At 42.7% G+C, this 23,399-nt stretch overlaps 1 pseudogene; it reads right to left on the bottom strand.

Annotated features, from left to right (window-relative positions):
- Positions 1–6,482: 6,482 nt before the first annotated feature.
- The window catches only part of LOC129630620 (serine/threonine-protein kinase pim-1-like), a 129,190-nt pseudogene continuing 112,273 nt past the window's right edge, over positions 6,483–23,399 (bottom strand).

Here is a 23,399-nt window from a genome sequence, read left to right as displayed (position 1 = left end):
AGGGTCATTCTAAATGATATTCAGGATGCAAGAAGGGCCTGTTGGGAGAAACTGAGCCTCATAGGGAGTAATGGGAAAGGTCTCCCCTAGGACGGGTGGGATGGATTGCAACATGAAGAATGAGCAGGCTAGTTGGGATGTCAAATCAAACCTGGCACAAAGTTGCCTCTAAAGAGCAGTCTTGGAAAACACGATGATTTGCTTCTAGGCTTCAGACCTTCTCTCCCAGCAGTAAATAAAATGGTCAGAAGGCTATTAGAGTTTAAAGGTACACAGCACAGATCTTGAGGAATTTCTGTTAGAGATAGTCTGATGGTAGATACCTCTTGCTAAGAAATTAACACATTAATGTGGAAATTAAATAGGGTGTATTAGAATACACATTAAAAAAAACTCCATCAGTTTAGTTCAGTTTAGTCGCTCAGTTGTGTCCGACTCTTTGCGACCCCATGAATCACAGCACACCAGGCCTCCCTGTCCATCACCAACTCCCGGAGTTCACTCAAACTCACATCCATCGAGTCGGTGATGCCATCCAGCCATCTCATCCTCTGTCGTCCCCTTCTCCTCCTGCCCCTAATCCCTCCCAGCATCAGAGTCTTTTCCAATGAATTAACTCTTTGCATGAGGTGGCCAAAGTTCTGGAGTTTCAGCTTTAGCATCATTCCTTCCAAAAAACACCCAGGACTGATCTCCTTTAAAATGGACTGGTTGGATCTCCTTGCAGTCCAAGGGATTCTATCTATAGCCTCTAATTTGAAGTAGAAATAGCAAATGCAAAAAAAAAAAAAAAAAAAAAAAAAAAAAACCCAGTAAGCTGAATTATTGACAATAGAAAATAAGATGATATCACTACAAATTCGGACTTATAAGATGCAAGCACAGTAAGTCTTTGAAGTCACAACCCCAAGTACACTCATTCTTAATCAATCAATCAATAGCATGCACAAACATAAAACTCATAGAATATTTTTCTCTAAAGTCTTTTCAAGGTTCCAAAAAGGCAGGTGTTTCAAAACTTTATTAAGGAAAATAACACTATGTTAAGTGCTTTATCATTTGTTTAAGAAACTAGCAATATATTGATATTAAAACTATACTACATATCACAAAAGAGAGAGTGGGATAAAAATAAAACAGACCATCTAACCTGGGAAATACAGGATTGAGTCAATCTATAGATGTAATTCAATCCCAATCAGTCTTCTGAATGAAATTTTGGCAAACTGAAAAAAAATATTTTTATATTTCATCTGGAAGAATAAACATGTGAAATAAACAAAAATAGGTTGAAAAGAAAAATATTTAGGGGAATCTTGCACCATCAGATATTAGAACATATTATGAAGTCACATTGCTCAATACTAGGTCTGTGGAAGAGAATAAGATTATAATAGAACCTAATCTATAAAGTTATTAATTGTAGGACACAGGTAGTGTTATTTATGAAATAAATGGTTCTTGGGAAATGCCTTAAATACTGGGGAAAGCGAATTAGTTCTTTAGCATTTAGGGTTTAGAAATTTCTTTCCAAGCATAATACTACTCAGAAAATAGCATGAATTTGCTTATATACAAAATATGACCAGTCATCAATCAATCCCTGATTGATAGGAACATGATGGTTACTTTGTGCTGTTCAATTTCCCCAAATTTCTGCATTTAGTGTGTTTTTAGGAGGAAAAATAAAGGTAAAAATGGATAGAGATACATGTTCATTGCAGCATTATTTACAATAAGCAGGGTAAGGCAGGTGGCTGTGGTAGTAAAGAATCTCTCTGCCGATGCAGGAGACATGGCAAGAGATATGGGTTCCATCCCTGGATGGGGAAGGTCCCTTGGAGGAGGGCATGGCGAACCCACTCCAGTTTTCTTGCTTGGAGACTCCCATGGACAGAGGATCCTGGAAGGCTACAGTCCCTAGGGTCGCAAAGAGTTGGACACAACTGAAGCAACTTAGCAGTAGCACTGTTAGCAAGGTAAGGCAAGAACCTATGTTTTGTCCACAGATGAATGACTGGAAAACAGTGTGTATATATACATTTTATATATTATTTTATATAGTTTTTGTATTATTGCATATATTATTATATAAATATAATGGAATATTATTCAGCCTTGAAATGGAAATTTTGCCATTTTCAGCAATGTGAATGAAACTGGAGGACATTATTTTAAGTGCAATAAGCCAGACAATTAAAGATAAAACCTGTGTACTTATACGTGTGAGAATGGGAGTATTCCCTGCCATATCAGTAAACAAGGATGTCAGAGTCATCAGTGATTTCAGCCCTCCAATGTGGGCTTCTGAGCCCTAAGGGCACTCTGGAAGGAGGAGAGTATCCAGGAACTAACAGCCTTCAGGACTGTAGCTACTCCTACAGAGAGCCCAGAGGCAGCTCAGGATGTGAAACACACACACACACACACACACACACAAAACTCAGGACACTGCCCAGGATAGCTAAAATGCATATGAAAGGAACAATTTCAGTGAGTGGACTTTTGCCTCTTCCCATACACGGAAGAGTGCTAAATTCCTTAGCTTGGGATATCTGATTTTCTTTAACAATAATCTTTTGATTTTCAGACTCTCTGTCCTTTGTTGCAAAACTTTTATATAACCTGGCTCCTTCCTTCGCCTCCTTGGAGCAGTTCTCTCAGGATTACTTGAGATGCTATCTCCTAGCCTTGAAGTCCTAAAAATTCACACCAAATAAAACTCTCAACTTTTAGGTTGTGGCTATTTTTTTAAGTTGACATGTGGAATCTAAAAAAGTAAACAACAACAACAAAACCCCTCAGACTGATTAGAAACAGAGTAGAAAGGTGGTTGCCAAGGAGTGGGGAGGTGGGAAATGGGGAGAGGCTGGCACAGAGGGAGCACAGTTTCAGTTATAGGATAAACAAGGTCTGAGGCTCTCACATGTAACATGGTGACTAAAACTGGTAACACTGTATTATATAACTGCAACTTGCTAAGAGTAGAACTTGAATGTTCTCACACAAGAAAAGGTAAATAAGTGAGGTGATGGACCTATAACTACCTTGATGGAGGAGAAGCCTTTCACAATGCATATGTAGATTATGTCATCAGGGTACACACTTTAAAAATCTGGCCATGTTGCTTGTCAATTGTATGTCAGTGAAGCTGAAAAAAGGAGGGTGGGGTAAAGTGTGTTGGTGCAGGACAGGAAGTGAGGAGACCTTGGTCCAATATACCAAGGGATGAAAGCTGTTGCTTTTTAAAAAGATTTTATTTGACACAACGTTTGGCATTTCAGTCATATTTAGATATACAATTCTATGGCATGAATTGCATTCCCAGTGCTGTGCGACCATCACTACTATTTGCAAAGCTTACTCATCAGCCAACAGAAACTCTAACCATTAAGCCAGGACTGTCATCCCTCTCTTTCTCCTCCCAGCCCTGGAAACCTCTCAGTGGTGCTGATTCACTTTGCTGTATTGCAGAAGCGAACACAACATTGAGGAGAAGGAAATGGCAACCCACTCCAGTGTTCTTGCCTGGAGAATCCCAGGGACGGGGGAGCCTGGTGGGCTGCCGTCTATGGGGTCGCACAGAGTCGGACATGACTGAAGCGACTTAGCAGCAGCAGCAACACAACATTGTAAAGCAATTATACTCCAAGTAAAAAAAGAAAAAGAAAAGAAAATCACTCGGGATTAAAAAAAAAAAGGATTTAAGCAGAGCTGCTTTGGTAGAGCTGGATCAGGCATATGGTTGGGATGAAGAAAAAGAAGGCTGGTGCTTTTTGAACAAGATTGTTGTTGAACTTTTAAGTACCATTTGTCCACAGATTACAAAGCATTGATCAAATTTTGTTGTTGTTTAGTCGGTAAGTCTCGTCCGAACCTTTTGTAACTTCATGGACTGTAGCCTGCCAGGCTCCCCTGTCGATGGTATTTCCCAAGCAAGAACTCTGGAGTGGATTGTCATTTTCTTCTCCAGGAGATCTTTCCGACCCAGGGATCAAACCCACGTCCCCTGCATTGGCAGGTGGATTCTCTACCATTGAGCCACCAGGGAAGCCCTTGATCAAATTTCACTGATGAGTGGTGGCAGAGTGAAAGTCTGGGAGTGGAATTTAGGGGTACCCTAGGTGGGGCTTTGCTGCTGTAGATCCCCATCCCTGGGAGGGCCAGAGAGCAGCCGGGCATGCACAGGTATAGGTTCCAGAGACTGGGGAGAGTAGGGTGGCAGAGTGAAAGTCTGGGAGTGGGATTTAGGGGTACCCTAGGTGGGGCTTTGCTGCTGTAGATCCGCATCCCTGGGAGGGCCAGAGAGCAGCCGGGCATGCACAGGTATAGGTTCTACAGACTGGGGAGAGTAGGGTCTCTGCAAATTCTCTTCCCAGCAGCGTAAATCCTAACTGCTGCTGCTAAGTCACTTCAGTCATGTCCGACTCTGTGCGACCCCATGGACTGCAGCCTACCAGGCTTCTCCATCCATGGGATTTTCCAGGCAACAGTACTGGAGTGGGGTGCCATTGCCTTCTCCAAATCCTAACTGGTCATCATGTATTATAATTTTGACTTATGACTGAATTAAATTTGCTAATATTTTGCTAAGAAATTTTAAACCTTTGCTCTCAAGGGATATTGGTGTCTAGTTTTTTTATTTTTTAGCCATTGGAATATTTTTGTTTGGATTTGGTATACGGGGAATGATGACCTCGCAAAATGAATTGCTTAGTATTTCCTCCTCTTCAAATTTTTGTAACAGTTTGTGTGGTATTGGTATTATTCCTTCCTAAATGTTTTATAGAATTTACCAGAAAAGCCTTCTGGGCCTAGAGTTTTCTTTCTGGGAAGTTTTTTTTTTAAGACAAAAAGCATTTTATTCAAAAAATGCCAAGTATATAAAAAACATAAGATCTCTTTTATTCCCCTGTACCATATTTTATTCAGATAAAACCAGCAGGCTACATGCTGCTCAGAACACAGGCCCAGAGAGGCTCCGGGAGGCACACCATCCAGAACTGCTTATATATCTAGTCTATATATACAAGTCAGCAACACCCCTCCCCCATCACCCATGGACCCCACGCCCACTCGGGTAAGCTAGCGAGGGGGCCCCCTGCAGCAGTCAGGGAGCTGCCGCAGCTGTCCCGCCTGAGTCCCCGTCACCCTACAAACCAAGAGAGCAAGCATCGCAGCCCTCCCCAAAAGATCCCCAAGTCAGAGGAGGAAAGGAGAGAAAAGAAAACTATGGTGTCAGTCATGGAAGCTTGGAGCAGGAAGGGAACCAAATAAATAAATAAATATATAACATTGACCTCCAGGTTAGAAAGTGCATCATCTTTCCAAGGGGGAAAAAAAAAAACAAAACAGGTAAAATAACTTAAAAGGCAAAATTAAAAAAGAATGAGATCAACTATAATCCTTTTGTACACTGCCATGCCAACTGTACACACATTTCCAGTTTTTCTGTTGATTTGCTTTGTCTGTGCATTTGTGTGTGTGTGGAGAAGGCAACAGCACCCCACTCCAGTACTTTGGCCTGGAAAATCCCATGGACGGAGGAGCCTGGTGGGCCGCAGTCCATGGGGTCGCTAAGAGTCGGACAAGACTCAGTGACTTCGCTTTCACTTTTCACTTTCCTGCATTGGAGAAGGAAATGGCAACCCACTCCAGTGTTCTTTGCTGGAGAATCCCAGGGACGGGGGAGCCTCGTGGGCTGCTGTCTATGGGATCGCACAGAGTCGGACACGACTGAAGCGACTTAGCAGCAGCAGCAGTAGTGATGTCTTAACTTAGAAACAGTTAAGTAAAAACCAAAAAGGAAGACCAGTTCACTTGGGAGTTTTACTAAAGGTGGAAAAGGGGCAGGTGGCTCAGTGTTTGGCCTTGCAGCCTCTTCCATGGCACCTCTCATATGAAGGATGGGGGGGAAGGGGGGAGGGAGAAATAGAGGGAACCAAACCCAGGCAGATTTTTGGAGAAGCAGCAGGTAAAAGAGGCAAGTTCAAGTATTTCTCCCAGCACAGCCGGAGTCCCCACAGAAGGCCTCAGAAAGTCAGAAGACGTGACAGGGACTTAAAATGGTACTAGTCCTAACCCACCCCAACACGCGTCCCCCCTGCGTGACCTGTCGCGGCATTCAGCAGAACTCTTGATGAAGCGAACAGCTCCATGGCAGGATCCTGACCTACTCCCACCCCACCACGGCTGCCCACCCCTGGGATTTTGCAGAGTCCAGCGATGCTGGACATCGGTCAGAAGGTGAGCTTCTATGGGAGGAGTGGAGGCCTAGGATGCCTGGAGTGGAGTAGAGTGGAATCTCTTCCTCCCTTTTGGGAAGCAGCCTCCAGGGGCCTGGGGTCTGGAATAAGTTGTAAATGTTGTTTCTGTATCAAGCACTGTACTGCTTGAAAATAAGTGCCACTGGTACTCGGGAAGCTGGAGACACTTCCCCTCCCTTGAGCATTTGACAGGGAGGGAAGAACCTGCCGGACAAGCTATTTGCTGGGCCCTGGCGACAGGCTGTGAAGACTGATCTCAGCAGTTTCCTGGGGCAGGAGGACATCTTGCATCCATGGCTGGTTCTAGATTTCTTCGAAGGATGGCCGATCTGATGGCCTCAAGGCCAAGCACCATCTAATGATATGTTGACACTCTGAAGAGACCTGCTACCTGAAGAAAACTTGGCCCCTGAGGATCTCCTCATTGTGCTCAAAGGGAATATCTCCACAGACCACGTCATACAGCAGGATCCCCAGAGACCAGAGGCTGCCGACCTGCCATGGTAGTGGAATACACTCGGGTCCCAACAAGTCTGTGTAGACGGTGTCCTTGAGCAGCGCCCCTGACCCGAAATCGATGAGCTTGAGCTCGCCACGATTGAGGTCGGTAAGGACGTTCTGGCCCTTGGTGTCGCGGTGAAGCACCCTGCAGTCATGGCTGGGCCCCACCACCTCCAGCACCTGCCAGAAGAAGCTGCAGGCCAGCTCCTCCTGCAAGCACCCCCCCCCCGCCCCGCCTCCCCCTGCAAGCCCCCCCCCCACCCCGCCTCCCCCTTTTCTGTGATAAAGTCAAAGAGGTCTTGCAACGGTTCCGGCCTCTCCAGGATTAGGACGAAACTGTCGGGCCTCTCAAACCAATCTAGGAGTCTAATGGATGCCGGAGAAGCCCAAGCTCACCTTCTTCAGCAGAACCACTTTCATGGGCACTAGGGTGCCATTAGGCAGCTCTCCCCAGTGGGAAATCCGGTCCTTCTCCACGTGCTTGATGGCCACCGGCAAGCTGTTGGCGACACGGATGCCTGAGTATACCAAGCCGAAGCCTCCGCTGCCCCGGAGCGGGCCCCCCTGGTACTGCGACTCCAGGGGCTCCTTCTTGCCTGGAGCCAGCTTGGTGGTGTGCAGGTCATTGCAGGGCGCGGTGCGCAGGTGGGCAAGCGAGTTGATTTTGGACAAGAGCACCCAGCTTCCAGGATGTTGGCGTAGAGACTGTCTGGAGGAACTGCAGTAGGGGCTAGGGTTGTGCCCGTGGCTGTGCCCAAGGCTGGGGCTGAGGCTGCGGCTGGCGCAGAAGGTCGAGGGCCAGTCGGAGGACGGCGTTGCCGGGGCTGGAGGATGACGGAGACGCCTGCAGGGTCAGGCAGCGCCGGGGCGGTGGGCAGCTCGAGGGGCTTGTGTGGCAGCGCTGCCGCACAGGGAGTGCGTAGCTGCTGCTGCCGCCGGTCCAGCCACCGCCGCCGCCGCTGCCGCCAAGTGCTCTCCGGCCTCCTCCGCCACCGTTTGATAGAATTTATAAAATGTTTTATAGAATTGACCAGAAAAGCCTTCTGGGCTTAGAGTTTTCTTTCTCGTAAGGTTTTAAATTGATGATTTCAATATCTTTCATAGGGGCATAGAGCTACTCAGATTTTCCATTTCTACCTTAGTCAGTTTTAGTAATTTATCTTTCATTAAGTTGTGGGTAATATCCCCATATTATCCTTTTAGAGCCTGTAGGATACGATGTGGTACCTCCATTTCATTCATATTATTGTTAATCCTTGCTTCTCATCTTTTTTCTTGATCATCAAAGCTAGAGTTTCATCAAATTTACTGATTTTTCTTAAAGACATCTTTTCGTTTTATTATTTTATGCTTTATTTTTCTTTTACTTGAATTCTGATAGCTCTTATCTTTTAAAATTCCCATTTTCTTCTTCCTTTTATTTTAATTTGCTGTTCTTTTTCTAAATTTTTAAGGTGAAAGCTTAGATTTTGGAACTTTTTTCAAATACAAGTATTTAAAACTATAAATTCCCTTTTAAGGACTATACTCCACATGGTTTTAATCTATTATAATTTTATTTTCATTCAGGTTAAATATATTTTCTAATTTTTCCTGTGAACTTCTGCTTTGTATGTAGGTTGCACAGAAGTCTTGTCCAGTTTTCCAAGTACTTGATGATTTTCCAAATATCTGTTTTTTTATTGCTAATTTAATTCTGATTTCAGTCCTTTTAAATTTATTAGCAATTCTTTTATTGTCCAACATGTAGTCTATTTTGGTGATTATTCTCTAAATATTTGAAGATACAAACATTCTCCTAATTTGGGTAGAGTGTCTGTAAATGTCAGTGAAATTAAGTTGGTAGATGTTCATATCCTCTATGTCTTGATTTTGTGTCTACTTGTTCTATCAAGTATTGAATAGGAACGTTACAATCTCCAACTTTAATTTTGTCTTTTAAACTTTGTATTTTATATTGGAGTATAGCAGATGAACAATGTTACAATACTTTCAGATGGACAGCAAAGAGACTCATACAATGTTGTTCTGTGCATTTTGAAAGCCTGTTACTGCATATATATGTATCTAGGATTTGTATTTGGTTTGTCTTGTTCTTCTGTATCTTTGGGAAACACATTCCTTGTCTGAAGTCTATTTTGTGTAATAATAATATTATAACATAGACATTCATCTTTATTTATGGGTCTCTAGTTGTATTCCCTCTTTTTCTCCTAATGGTGGTCATTTATACTTCTCTTTTTTCCCCTTGGTTAGTCTAACTAGAGGTTTATCAATTTTATTTTATCTTTTTCCCCAAATAATCAGCTTTTGGTTTTGTTGACTTTTTCTATTGTATTTTTCTCTGTGTGTGTTTCATTATTGTCACTCATTTTTTTCAGGTGGAAGCTTAGATTACTAATTTGAGACCTTTATTCTAGTGTAAGCCTTTAACACAGTGGTTCTTAAATGGGGGTGGTTTTCCCACCTCTAGAGGGGACATGTGGCAAGGTCTGGATACATTTTAATTTTCTCTAGTCAGTGGGAATATATCAGTGAGTAAAATAGACAGAAAATTTCCTTATGGAATTCTCATTATAATTGGAGACATAAGCAATGAAGAAGATTAAAATATATAATGTAATGTCAGGTGGTGATGAAAATCAAAGCAGGATAAAGAAATAGAAAATGATGAATATGGGCCAGTTGAGACTGGGTAGTCAAAGAAGGCTCTTCTCGCAGAGTGATATTTCAGGAGAGACCTGAATAAAATGAGGGAGGGAACCATATGAGTATCTGTGGAAATAACTTTCCATGCAGAGGAACAGCAACTGCAAAGTCCCTTAGTTGGGAGTGTGGTAACATGGAGCTTAGGGGGTGGGGTGAAAGGATAGCAAGGTGACTTATGTTGAAACCCAATGACCAAGAAGAAACGGGTAGAAGACACTGAAAAGTGTCGTGGATCAGACTGTGTTTTGCAAGCCAAGGAATGATTTTGGATTTTAATCGAAGCATCCGGGGAATGAACATTTTGAGCAGTAGACACCATGAGGATCCTAGGGGTGGTTGGTTTGAGAACAGATTGAAGGGAACAAACATGCAAGTGTGGGAAATCAGCTGAAAACAAGTGAAATTATCCAGGTGAGAAGTGTTGGTGGTTTGGGCTAGAGGGATAAAAGTGGAGATGGCTGCAATTCCAGACATGTTTTGAAAGTGAATTTTAAGATTCTCTAGTGGATTGATTATGATATATTAGAGAAAGCAAGAAGCAGAGGATGACTTCAGTGTTTTTTCCTGAGGACCTGGTGGATGGAACATGGATGGAAGGGCCATTTGCTAAAATCAAAAGTTTGGTTTTGTATTTAAGCTTGCAAAGTCTATTGTTCATTCCAGTGGAGCTCTGAAGAAGCAGTTAATTATAACAAGTTAAGAAGTCAAGGAAAAATTCAGGACTGGAGATGTAAATTTGGGAGTTTCTATATAATAGAATCTATTACTGTAATTTCATACATTAACACAGTAAAACCATTTATTTCTCATAATGGCCATCAAAAGCATAAAAAAATCTATCATCATATCATGATGAAATAATAAACTAGGGATAGAAGTAAATATCAAAAAATTACAGCAGACATACAAAGTATTGGTTAAACATAAGCACTACCTTTAAAGTTAGGAAATATAAAAATGTTTACTATTTTTTTAAACTGTGTTTTAGCCAATTAGCAAGAGAGAAAAGGGAGGAAATAAAGTTGGAAAAAACAAAAGCGCCTTTACTTGAAAATGATATGATTAACTACTTTAAATAATTCAAGAGGCTCTATTAACAATTAAGTAATCAATTAACAATACATTAATATTGATATAAGATTTCAACAGATTGGTCAGATACAAGATTAATATTCAAAAGCTTTTCTATACACTAGCAATAACCAAGTACAATGCACTTTGTTTAAAATAACAAAAACAATCTATAAAATACAACAGCTGGGAGTATATAAGTCTAAGAATAATGACAAAATTTCTTGGAAAATCTAACATTTAATAAATTTAGATTTGAATATAAGTGGAGGATGACTTAATGTTCATGGCTGGGAAGATCTATTTTAAAGATGTTCCTTCTCCCCCAAATTATCTAAAAATTTAATATAATCAAATTTGCAATGAGATTATTATGGAAATCGGCTAGCAGATTCTAAAATTCAAATAGAAGATAAATGGTTGTGGACAGCCATGCAATTTTGAAAAAGATGATCAAAAGAATGAACTTTAACCATCTGATGTCAAATTTATGAAGCTCTAATCATTAAAGAAGTCAGATTTTCCTTAAGAATATACAAATAGATGGAAGAGACTAAAATTTCTGGAAACAGATCTTTGTATATCTTAGAGGTATAAGATGCACTAATGTTTGAAATCAGTGGAGATAGAGGTGGTGAAGAAATTGGGAGTACTGGTTCTACATGTTAAATAGCTAACTTATGAAACTCACAAAATGAATATAAGATATATTAAAATCCCAGACACATATGCACACACATGAATAAAATTGTTAGCATGTAAAAAAGAATGCTAGAATTTAGATCAATAACTATAAAAATATAGAAAAAGATGGGTAAATTTGAAATTAATACAAGTTTAAAAATGTATAGACTTAGAAAATGTCTCAAGTGAAATGTGACACTGGGAGAAAATATTTGCATCAAATATGATGAAGATAATTCTCCAAAATGCATGAGAATGCTTATAAATCAATAAGGAAATTCAAGCAATCTAATAGAATGAAAACAATAAAAAGTATTTAAATAGTTTAAAGATAGTCAACCAATTTGGGGGGCGAAGAGAATATTTTACTCCTGTTACTGAACTTTCAGAATCTATCATAGGGAGGCTTTAGGAATTAGCACAAGGCGGTATAACAAACCATGTTTCCTGAGACCTTGTTTGCAGATATGAAAAACGTAAATAGATGAATAATGAACACCTTAGGAAAACTGTTAAGTTAGCCATCACCTGGAATGTTACAACACATTTTAAAATGTCAATACAAGTTTTTTATATTATCCTATGTAACTGGTATAATAAACAAGCGTGCTCTGTGACATAATCAAAAGGCAGCTTATTTTCTGTGAGCTATATCTCTTTAAACTTTGCTCAGCCAGGGGTATTTTTTCTCTGCCCCTGGATGATCGTGACAGGAGGCCCCAGGCCGTCTGGGTCCTCTCAGGTGAAGGGGAGTCGGGGGGACTCACTCTAGAATAGCAACCATTGGAGAAGAAAGTCTATACATCTTTTCTTTCTCTTCTCTCAAGACTCTTTCATATTACTCTCCCAATGATGAAATCAGGAACTGAGATACACATTTTCCTTTATGCCCATTGCATGTCCTTTGTGCAGAGTGGGGGTTGGTCTCCGACTCAGCAGTTTCTTCGGGTGTATATCAAGTTGGCATCGCAAGAGACATTAAACCCATAAGAACCTCACTTTGACAATCTGTTGCTTTTTTTTTTTTTTTAAAGTTGAGGATTGTTTCTCTTTTTTTTTTCTTCTGTTTAAGCCAGAATCACTATTGTACATGCCCAGCTTGCATGCTGCCTACCCCGCGAGTCTCTTCCACCTTCCCTCCCCATCAGGATGAATCTTGTCTTTTCTCTTGCATTTGATACAGCAATATTACTGCATTTGGTATCGGGTATTAATTAGTTCTGTATGTCTTTCTCCACACCAAACTATAAGCCTCTGGAGGGCAGAGACGGAATCTGGTTTAGTTATGATCTCCCAGACGTATTTCATAGCGTAGGCACGCAATAAATAGAATTTTAAGGCTCCTTTGACCCTCAGCCTTGGCTCAAGGAAGGGCCCAGGAAATCAGGTTTCCACAGAGTGAGTGTAAACTGAGATTGAACTTTTTAACACTCTATAGTCAGGAAATGGAACACTTCATATTAGCAGATACATTTAATAAATGGCAAATAACATCAAAGACAACATATTACATGTGCAATGTAGCATGTGTGAAGCTGAAAATGATTTTCCTGAGTGCTGGGCTCTAATCAAGTTCTCCAGTGTTGCATTAACATGGGTCCTTAAGCTTCATAGATCCTCTTGATATTTCTTAGACATTTAAGAAATGGAATAGACTCAGCCATATCCTAGCTTTGAATGCACGCAACTAATTCCCCCCTGAAACCCAAGAACATCTTCCAAAGCATGATACGGATGCCTGGATTCACACCGACAAGAGAAACAAGAGCTCTGTGGAGGCGAACAAGACCCGAGTTTCCCATTCAACACCAGTGTCCCAATTTCCAAGTGCACACCCTCCTCCTAACTCATCTCTGAAAAATAGACCTGTCAAGTCCTTGGCATTTTGTTCCCTGTTTGTCCGATGGTGGTTTTACTATTTTTTATCTGTGGAACTGCAAGACACATTTTTCTGTCTTCAAAGTTATTTGGATATTTCTTTCTTTGCTAATGTTGGCAAAACATGAATGCTCAAGGGAGGTGCATGGGGAAGTTTGTATGGACGATGTGTTTCTTTCGAAGCTCATGGAAAAAGAATGCATTTACTGGGTTCCTTTGACCAGCCTCAGGCTCTCTGAGATTAGTTTTAGATGTATAGACTATGGCCAGGCATTGCCCATGTGGTTCTGGGCTCTGCACTTGCAGGAAAATGTCCTCTCCCCAAGTCCCAAAAGGATTAGATGAAGAAAAGAACTTTAGACAAATATGATCCACAGCAAGTTTTCTCACTGTAGGAGGTAGGGAAGCTGTGCAAAGTGGTTCTCTGTGGTCTGTGGCCAAACCTCTGGACCTTGCAGATGGTACACAGGTGTGGCCAGGTGTGTGCCTGAAAGTCTGAAAACTAAACTCTGCAATCAAAAAAACTAGTCTGGGGATTCATCTTCCAGTATCAACTCTGAGGTGGGTTAATCTATACTAGATATTCTCAAGGTTGGGCATCCTTGGGCGTTAATGGAACAAGTTCCCTCCTTGGGATCCCAAGGCCTGGATTTCACCTTTGGGGTGATATTCCCTTGCTTCTGACTTTCAACTAACCAACCTGTTTCCTGGACTGAAAATAATAATTTCCAACTTATTAGTGATTTTGCAAGCAGAAAAGATGCTGTGTATGGATGCACTTTGAAAAAATATCAAAACACTCAAAAAGCACATTTTAATTAGGCTTGTCACTACTGACACAGTAATAATATCCACACTCAGTTGGTTTGCACACTGCTAACTTTTCACAATGCTTCCACAAGCTGTACCCCATCTTTTTCTTTGAATGTCATTGACATGCTCTCTGCCCAAAACAGTAGAGAGAAAGGAGAAAAAGGATGGAACAAATGACAGGGAAGTTACGGTCAAAAAGAGCACCTGTATTATTGGGAAGATGGAGCTAGCTATGTGTGACTATTTACAACATGCTCATTTTATTTAACTAATAGAGTTTACGTGAATCAGGAATGAATGTGCCTCTGCTCTTTGGGTGAACAGATGGAGGTCAATTCAACCATTCCATTCTTGAAACTTCCCTGTGGTCCAGTGGTTAGGACTTGGTGCTTTCACTGCTGAGGGTCCGGGTTCAATCCTTAGTCAGGGAACTAGGATCCCACAAGCTGCCTGATGTGGCAAAAAAATTCCATTCTTAGATCAGAAGCTTCTCTATTTCTATTTAAAACCTGTGATTGCCAACCCTAGAAGGCCTCCCAATGCTAGACTCCTCTGCTATATCTCTCAGATTAACTTGCTTTCTTGTTCTTAGAGATGTATTTCAAAACATGCCTGCTCCCTTCAAATGTTTGACTTATTTGACTTACCTCCTTCAGCAGATGGCACCTCCTCCTGAGAAGGTAGAAAATATCACACTGGGGCAATGCATCCTGAGACTAAGTCCCTAGTCACCTACCCCTGCACAGATCCTCCCCCTCCTTCATCCTCCCACCTCTACTGTTGGGTGGAGAATGCTCTTCCTTCTGTCTGAAGTAGATTCTCTATCCCCTCACCACCAAAACTTTGGGTCCCATCCCAACTATCAATACATTTACAGGAACCAATGCTATTTATTAATTATCCCTTCCCTTTCTTATCTCTGCAACTACTCTTTCCCCCCACTGGGACCTTCTAATTGGGGTGAACATACTCAAAATTCCTAAATTAAAACAACCAAGCAAGCAAATACAATGCGCCTCTCTGGATTCCACATCTCCCATCAGCTCCTAACATATTGCTAGTGTCTCAGCCACAGACAAACTGGAGGAAAGAATGGCCTCTGGTTTTGCAAAGAAGTAGAGACCGTCTATGTCATTGACACTATTTTGTTCTCCTTTCCTCACCCCCTTCACCCCCCATTCACAATGAAGTTTGCTGCATTGGTTTCTGGCCACATCACTCTACCAACAGTATCATTGTTTATCAGTGACTTCCATGTCCCTGAATTCAATGGCTGCTTTGAATTCTTCTTTTTTATTTTAAATTGATTGATTTGTAATTGAAGGGTAATTGCTTTATAGAGTTGTGTTGGTTTCTGCCAAACATAGGTACCCATATGTCCCCTCCCTCCCACGTCCCTCCCCATCCCATCTCTCTAGTTTGTTCCAGGGCCCTGGTTTGACTTCCCTGAGTCATACAGCAAATTCCCATTGGGTATCTATTTTACATATGGTAATGTATGTTTCCCTGTTATTCTCACCATACATCCCACCCCTTCCTTCCTCCCCCCACCCCATTTCCATAAGTCTGTCCTCTATGTCTGTCTTCCCTTCATCCTTAACAGCGTTGGGCACTGGGAACCACAGCCACAGCATTGAAACCACCTCTTCCTTTGGATTCTTTGATGGCATATCCACTTGGTTCTCTGTCTGTTGGTCTACAATTTCCTTTTCAGTCTCTTGGAAGGCTCATTCTTTTCTGTTCAACTGTGAGATGCCAGAGTTGTCCAAGACATTTCCTACTCCTTATTTTTCCTTTGGCAATCTCTTTTATTATTGAGCTTCCATACTCTTATCTGCAATGATTACCCCTCTTCCAAGCACTAGATTCATATTTCTGGCTAATTCCCATCTTAAATTAAATAGTCCAAATGCACTCTAAACTCAGTGTGTTCAAAAGAAGACTCGACCCTCATCTCTAGTTTCTCATTTCCATGGAAGTCACCCCTACCCCCTGCTGCTGCTGCTGCTAAGTCAATTCAGTTGCGTCTGACTCTGTGCAACCCCATAGACGGCAGCCCACCAGGCTCCCCCGTCCCTGGGATTCTCCAGGCAAGAACACTGGAGTGGGTTGCCATTTCCTTCTCCAATGCATGAAAGTGAAAAGTGAAAGTGAAGTTGCTCAGTCGTGTCTAACCCCATGGACTGCAGCCTATCAGGCTCCTCCATCCGTGGGATTTTCCAGGCAAGAGTACTGGAGTGGGGTGCCATTGCCTTCTCCCCCTACCCTCAACCAGCTATAAAAGAGAATTTGGGTTCTCCTGAACTCTCTCTGGTCTCCATATCCAAATTATTGCCAAGACTCAATGTCCTGTCTCCTAATCTATATGGAATATGGACTCTTCATGGCCAGTTCAATCAACCAACTTCAAGTTACCATCTCCTTCTATTGACTGTGCAGTAACTATCAACTAACCTGTCCTTACTCCACTATTTTCCTTGATGTATTCAGGGTAATCTTTGCAAATGGAAACCATGGTGATAGAATAACACTGTTTCCTTCTCCTCCTGACTTTAACCCATTCAGTCAGGCATTTAATATTTCATGCTCAGGGGAAAAAAAAATAGCACTCAGAGCAGAATACAGAAGTAAAATTCTACTTGTTGAGAATCCAAAGTTTGGCCTCAGGGAGATGGAAAGGTGTTACGTGTGTAGACAATAGATTTGGAAGAATTCCTGTAGATAAAAGAAAATTTTCCTATATCCTGAGCTGAAAATAATTTTGAGATGGAGGATATGGGTAGAGATGAATAACAAGGGGCTTGAGACAAAAGGACCAGACCTTCAGGGCCCAGGAATATGGAACCGCAGGCACTCAACCTCTTCTTACACAATCCACACTCATGGCTGATGACCAAGAAGTCCTCCGGTCTCCACCCAAGCCAGGACAAAGCTGCCCCACCCTGAAGAGGAGCTATAGAAATCTCTTCCCAGCAGATGCAGCAGCATCCGCTAAGCTTCCGTCCCACTGGGGTCAGCATTGCCTGTTGACCAACAACGGGAGAGACACACTTCCAACTGAGGCTTTGCTAGGTTGTATCTGGCTCGTCTGTTGATAGCAAACCCTCTTTGAAGACTTACAGAACTCCTAAACTCTTGCAATGAATGAAGGTGAGGCTCTGGAGCCTGGATCATGGTGACACAGTGGAGATGACAGCATCGTAAAAGCCTTGACAAAAGAAACTGCTCTCACTCTTTTGCTTAACGCCACTTCAAGAATTCTCAAACTCTTAGCATGGCCTTTGGGGCCCAGAATGATCCAGCCCCTGCTGACACACCCCGTCTTGCCCTAATCTTTTCCTTGCCATTTCACCTCCTTATTTAATGCTATATGAGCCACCAGACTTTGTCCAGGATCCCACCCTATTAACCTCTGTCAGCTCCATGTCACCCCCAAAAGGGAGCCATCCTTCATGTCCTGTGGCTAAGTCAGATCCTCCTTCTACCCCCAACAGTACTTTCATGGACTCAAATCCTATCTTTAACTCCTTTTTCAATTTGACATTCATCCGTGTGGTGATTTGATATACGGGTATTCGTCCAACTAGACTGGGTACTCCATGAGCTATTTTTAAAGATTTTTTGGTCTCTGCTTTATATATATTCACCATCTCTGCCTTAAATCTTAATTCAGTTCAGTTCAGTTCAGTCGCTCAGTTGTGTCCGACTCTTTGTGACCCCATGAATCGGCAGCACGCCAGGCCTCCCTGTCCATCACCAACTCCTGGAGTTCACTCAGACTCACGTCCATCGAGTCGGTGATGCCATCCAGCCATCTCATCCTCTGTCGTCCCCTTCTCCTCCTGCCCCCAATCCCTCCCAGCATCAGAGTCTTTTCCAATGAGTCAACTCTTCGCATGAGGTGGCCAAAGTACTGGAGTTAAAGCTTCAGCATCATTCCCTTAAATCTTAGTACCCTTGGTCAAATCAGACTTCTCCATCCATGAGTCAGTTCCTGGAGGGTTTTGTCCTATTTCATGCAGCTGGGAGGAAGATGGATGAACAATTTGTAAACTGTAAAGTGCTAACCAGATGTGCAGGACAGTGCTACCCATTTGGTGAGCAGCTCGTTCCCATCTTGACAGCCTTTGTTAGCTGCCTTCTCCAGGACCTTTCCCCCCAGCTCTCTCTTATCCGTAAAGTCTGTTGTCTGGGAATATTAGGAATTCAGTCTTCAGACTCACTTGCCACGTTCCTTTTTTTAGGCTACCATTGGTTAATGTTTTTCGCTTTGATGTTTTGTTTTACTGGTGAGCGCAACAAGCCACCATCGAGCACGCCGTGCTCCATGAGGTTTTATTGTCTTGCATTGTTTACGCCTTGGCTGTAACAGGTACTAGCAGCACTTACCACCCTGTGATTTTCCAGCAGTGAAAATAATAGAGGAATTTCATACAGGTAAAATAATTAGTGGTTTAAAAAAAAATGAATACAATTTGTCACACAGAGTATTAGCCTTTTTTTTCCCCCTCTGGTGTAAGTGTCAGTTTCTTGGGTTACCAAGACAGATTACGCAGAATTTTATCCTTTTACCTATGAAGCAGTATTTCCCAGGTGCTCCCTGACATTGGGTGGTCCAGACTCTGCAGGTTGGGGTGTCCAGACCCAGTGGATCAGAGTTACTGCCAACAACCTACGTGTTTTTAACAAATTTTGGCCCACTTAGTTTTATTTATTTATTTACTTTATTGAAGTATAGTTGATGTAAAATGTCATGTTAATTACTATTGTACAGAAAACTGATTCAGATATATATATATATATATATATATATACACATATATATCTTCTTTTTCATATTCTTTTCCATTACGGTTTCTTGTAGGATATTGAATTTAGTTTCCTGTGATATACAGTAGGATCTTGTTGCTTATCCATCCTACATGTAATAGTTTGCAACTGCGAATCCCGAACTCCCAGTCCATCCCTGTTTTGCCTCTGTGTTTGCCTTCCTCAAAGAAGGCAGCACTGATACAAGCACACTTCCCCTCTTGTGTGTTTATCTCCCTCAGCCATGGCACGGGGACAGTGACTCTCTCCTGCCTCTCTTCAGGGTGAAGGCAGAATGGGGCACATGGCAGAACTCAAAGAATCCTTGGAAATTTTGCCTGATCTCGATTCAAAAAAGGAAAAACCAGCCAACCAAAAGATGGCCAATTAAAATTGAATTTCAGATAAATAGTGAGTAAGCTCTTTGGACATGCATGTCCCATGAAATATTTGGGACATACTTATACTAAAGAGTTATTTATTGCTTATCTGAAATTCAAATTTAGCTGAGTGTCCTACTTTACCTGGCAATTCAAGTCCAACCCCCTCCATTTTAAAGGTGAGACTATGAATATTGGAGTTGGGGGCTATTTCCAGGATCTCTCAAATTCACGCTGAGTCGGACTTTGAGGATTTTCAACTTTGTTTCCTCCCTCTCCGCACCTGCAGAACGCTTTCAGTGCACTTGGGGATGCTTTGCTGAAGTAGGGGGAGGAGGTGGAACCCATTGGAAAGTGGGTTTCCTATACCTGTGTTTCAACATCCCTGAGCTGGGGAGTGAGAAAGAGACATTGTATTTTATTATTGATCGAAACATACTTGATATACAATATTGTGTTAGTTTCAGGTGTACAGCAAAGTGGTTCAGTTTTAATTTTTCAGGTTATATTCCATTATAGGTTATATCCTATTATATGATGTTGTCTATACCCTGCGCTATGCAGTGAATCTTTGTTGCTTATCTATTTTATGTACAGCAGTTCATGTCTCTTACTACCATACTCTTCATTTTTTCCTCCCTGTAATTTTTTAAAATTATTATTATTATTTAATTTATTTAAATTGGAGGCTAATTACTTTATAATATCGTAGTGGTTTTTGCCATACATTGACATGAATCAGCCATGGGTGTACATGTGTTCCCCATCCTGAACCCCCCTCTCACCTCCCTCCGCATCCCATCCCTCTGGGTCATCCCAGTGCACCAGCCCTGAGCACCCTGTCTCATGCATCGAACCTGGACTGGCGATCTGTTTCACATATGGTAATATACATGTTTCAGTGCTATTCTCTCAAATCATCCCACCCTCGCCTTCTCCCACAGAGTCCGAAATGGCTAAGATTCTGTTAACTACTCTGCCCACGGCTCCCTTCCCCGACACAGAGCCCCTCCCTACAAGTGCTTCTGTTCCCATGGTGGTATCCTCATCTCACAATGCCTCATCTAGTCTCTCTACTCTGGCAGAGACACCCCTCCACTTTTTCTTCTTCTTCTTCCTTAAGAATGTGTCAACTTCATCCTCAACACTTTTGGAAATTGGAAATAGCAAAGCCTTGCCTCCCCTTTTATCCTTGAAGGGATTAGAATATTCACGCTGGGACTCAGAGAAGAGAGAAGGGGATGAGTGTGGCTTCAAGGCAGGGAGTGTGGCTTCTCCCTCTTTTAGGGAGACGGGGAGCTAGGAATAACTCACCATTCACAAACATTCCCCTCGGCTCTACCCTGTATCAACAGTGCTCAGAAAATGTGGGGCACAACACCCACCCACACAGCCCTGGGCCACCAGTGGGGTTGATGAACATCTTTTTTTTTTTTTTTTTAAACTTTACATAATTGTATTGGTTTTGCCAAATATCAAAATGAATCCACCACAGGTATACATGTGTTCCCCATCCTGCACCCTCCTCCCTCCTCCCTCCCCATACCATCCCTCTGGGTCGTCCCAGTGCAGCAGCCCCAAGCATCCAGTATCGTGCATCGAACCTGGACTGGCAACTCGTTTCATACATGATATTTTACATGTTTCAATGACATTCTCCCAAATCTTCCCACCCTCTCCCACTTCCACAGAGTCCATAAGACTGTTCTATACATCAGTGTCTCTTTTGCTGTCTTGTACACAGGGTTATTGTTACCATCTTTCTAAATTCCATATATATGCGTTAGTATACTGTATTGGTGTTTTTCTTTCTGGCTTACTTCACTCTGTATAATAGGCTCCAGTTTCATCCACCTCATTAGAACTGATTCAAATGTATTCTTTTTAATGGCTGAGTAATACTCCATTGTGTATATGTACCACAGCTTTCTTATCCATTCATCTGCTGATGGACATCTTAGTTGAAGAATATTTTAGGAAGCTGAACAGGCCAGTTATGTGTCTTGTATTTATACATAAATATGTATATAAGCAAAAAATCCCAGCTCTAATTATCACCACCCTACTTCCTCATAGTAAATAAGGAACTGCTCTCATGACATAGCAAACCTGGCAGAAAGCAACAAAGGTGATAAAGCAAAGTTTGGAAGACCAGGTAGCATTTCCTTTGAAAGACTGGCCAAGAGTGACCCAGAGGCACAGTTAGGGACAGAAGATTTGTAACGTGGCAGGGTATGGGGATTTAGGGTTCTCTTTCTTGTCAAAAAGAGGAAGAAAAGAAAAAAATATATATATATAGTAAAATAACAGAAGCTAGGGTTTTCATGCCACTGCTACAATTTGCTGTGCCTTTTTGCCATGCAGCATGGTGGCTGCTTGCTGGTAGGTGATGATGAATTATTATGGCTGGAAGATGGTCAGAAAGGGGGACCATCCACAGTCCCCCCAACTCCCTATTCACATTGCATCAGTGTTCCAAGTCATGGGAATGACAGAATAAAAAGATATTAGAGGCATAAGTCTAGGAAAGGAGGAAATAAGTGGGAATGTTCCTGGCCTGGGCTTTGTGGGGCCAGTCATGCGGGGCATGACACAAAGAAGAAAGGTTCACTGATGGCCAGAGAAGGGGCTTTAGGGTTTGTGAGGCAGAGAGGGCTGTCTCTTGCCAGCCATGGGAGGGAGAGGCAAGGATCTTTATTATGATTTGTGAGAAGTCTTCTTTATTTCAACAATTGCTTTTAACTTAAAGACACTCACCTAAGACCCTGGGAGAGTTCCTTGGAGCTGAGCACTTCCCCTTGTGTGGGATCGGCTGTGGACTTTGAGGTCCTGCTGATACAGTCCTGGTACCTAAGTCCAGCCTATGTTCCATCCTCTCTACTTCCTTGCATGGGAGAGAGCAGGCATCCCAGGCTGTTTGGCCCTCACCAACATTACGCCATGTTTTGGATGAGCAGTGGAATTGATGATTTCCCTTCTAGCCAGCAATAGATGGGAGACACCAGACGCCCACTACTGTCTCTTCTCTTCCTCCAAATTCACATCTGCCTTCTCCTTGATTGAGAAAGCCTATCACCCAGCCAGTGCCTGGAATGGTTAATTCCTGAAATACTACTGAATGGAGTCTAAAGGAGAGGGTGTGCCACGGGCTGCGTGTGGGAGACATGTGCGTGCACACGTGCACTGCATACATACAGATATGCTGTGGCAGGTGTGTGTACATGCATATACATAGAGTCAGACATTCGCTCTGCCTGCATTCAAGGGGGAGAATGTTGCAGAGTATGCTTGCCATGAATTTTTGATCTGGTGCTCTATGCCATTATCACAAAATGAATATTGGTGAATCTCACTTTAACTTAGGGATCATTCCAGGATAAAAATGCCATTCATCAGAATTTTGGAGAGGAAAGTTCCCATGGCAATCCATTCGCTGGGATGGAGACGTATGGGCATGAGCAGTGGAAATTGAAAAACCGTGTTAAGTGGTTGAAGAGCCTCCAGCAGGAGATGGGGACCGGCCACTTGGGCAGTGCCATCAGTGGGAGAATAAAAGCCTCAGTGCACAGCCTCAGGGAGGGGACTCTGACAACACAGACGAGTGTCTGTGTCCTCCTTTGACCTGTGGAGGCAGGGGTGTGAGACCACAGAGGTGCCGTCATGGGATGGAGTGAGCCTGGGGGTGCCAGCAGGCCTCCTGCTCCCCTGTGAATGAGGGCAGGGTTGGAGGGCTAGGGTGAGATGGAGGGTACAGGTCCCAAGTTCCAGTGATCCCAGCAGATGAGTGCGGGGTGGGGGATGGAAGGCTGTTGCAGTAATGAGGCAGAGGAGGCAGACTGGTGTACCGATTGTCACACGAGACCACTCAACTCCCTAAAGGTAAGAACACTCCAGCTGAGAGACAAGTGGCCAAGGAAGCTGAAAGTTGTCAGGGGTGAGGTGGGGTAGTGAGCCCACAGCAGGCTGCAGATGCTCAGGCCATTTTGGTGGAGAACCTTCCACATGCCTGTGGCTGTATGACCTGCAACTGAGTCCCACTTCTGGAGGGAGACATGGAAACAAGGGAATCAGCAGACTACTTTCAGCAGGATGCTTTTTGGGCAGGTGGCCGGAACCTGAAATACAGGGAATTCCTTAACATTTATAACTAAAAGGATAGCGGCAGTGCTGCCTATAGGCCCAACTGCCTCAGGTCTGGGACAGGGTTTTCAGACCAAGCCCTGTCCATTTCTCATCTCTGGTAACAGGATGGCTGCAACTGCTCCAGCATCTCTGCCCACTCTCCAGT

This window comes from Bubalus kerabau, chromosome 17 (genome assembly GCF_029407905.1).
Source record: "Bubalus kerabau isolate K-KA32 ecotype Philippines breed swamp buffalo chromosome 17, PCC_UOA_SB_1v2, whole genome shotgun sequence".
Classification (NCBI taxonomy): domain Eukaryota; kingdom Metazoa; phylum Chordata; class Mammalia; order Artiodactyla; family Bovidae; genus Bubalus; species Bubalus kerabau.
The sequence above is the reverse complement of the archived record's forward strand: the minus strand, read 5'-3'. Positions and strand labels throughout refer to the sequence as shown.